General features: G+C 40.5%; 1 protein-coding gene across 1 annotated transcript in view; it reads left to right on the forward strand.

Moving 5' to 3' along the window:
- Positions 1 to 578, forward strand: part of LOC107701234 (T-cell immunomodulatory protein-like) — a 134,528-nt gene that overhangs the window by 7,925 nt on the left and 126,025 nt on the right. The window lies entirely within an intron of this gene.

The following is a 578-nucleotide window of genomic DNA, read 5'->3' on the forward strand; positions in this document are numbered from 1 at the left end:
GTGCCAGTACGTGCGCTCATTGGCGCCCCTTCAGCTGGTGGCGCCCTAGGCGACCGCCTAGCTCGCCTATGCCTAGAAACGGCCCTGTAGATATATATATACTGTATATATATCAGTGGCGAGCGGTGACTTTTTTAACCGGGAATGCTGAATAAGACCCCCCATCGGCTTTTAGGACACTCAAAAAAGGGATCACGGATGGCAAATAGCTCAGAAACACCATGGCAGGTGTCGATTTAAAAGTATGCACATTTTGCACATTTGTTGTAAATTAAATTAATCTCCAATCCTTCTTCTATCGTTTCAGGTTTATTGTTATTCAAATTATTCAAATTAGCTGGTTTTCCAAGTAAAAACCGCCAAATGACGTTTACACGTAGTTAAGTTATGATACGCGGTCTATATGTCTCTCTGCATCAGCTAAATAATGTTTTTATTCACAGTGAATAGGAGTTAAAACTCTGACCCGTGTTACACTCCAACAACAGACCATGCAAAATACCCCAAAGTATTTAAAATATTGCAAAGTAACGTTGCAACCTTGCAAACAATAATAAAATCAGAGAAGGACTTCAACT

This window comes from Sinocyclocheilus anshuiensis, unplaced genomic scaffold (genome assembly GCF_001515605.1).
Source record: "Sinocyclocheilus anshuiensis isolate Anshui unplaced genomic scaffold, SAMN03320099.WGS_v1.1 scaffold1966, whole genome shotgun sequence".
In the NCBI taxonomy this organism is placed as follows: domain Eukaryota; kingdom Metazoa; phylum Chordata; class Actinopteri; order Cypriniformes; family Cyprinidae; genus Sinocyclocheilus; species Sinocyclocheilus anshuiensis.